Genomic DNA, 355 nt, shown 5'->3' with positions numbered 1-355 from the left:
GTGGCACTTATTTTTATTTCTCTTTGTCACAGACAGCAGACGCACCGCAACCGCTTTTACTTAAGGGAAATTCCTTCCGCATATTCTACCCAGACACCAGGTAATGAATCCTTCTTAACAGTGTAATACACTTCGCTTTCGGGAAATCACTCTGTAGCTCTCTCCGGGTGACAGAAGGACTAACACTCTCTCCCCTGAGGCTGCAAGATTAAAGACTGCTGTCTTGTGCAAGATGAAATCGTACACAAAAGGCGAGGGCCAAAATTAGCTGTCATTTGTCTATCATGGTACATATGGCATTCATACAGGTGAGAAAGGGAGGAGGGAGGCACAAGACATTTTATTGTTTCTGACA

This window comes from Penaeus monodon, chromosome 23 (genome assembly GCF_015228065.2).
Source record: "Penaeus monodon isolate SGIC_2016 chromosome 23, NSTDA_Pmon_1, whole genome shotgun sequence".
Lineage (NCBI taxonomy): Eukaryota > Metazoa > Arthropoda > Malacostraca > Decapoda > Penaeidae > Penaeus > Penaeus monodon.
The sequence above is the reverse complement of the archived record's forward strand: the minus strand, read 5'-3'. Positions refer to the sequence as shown.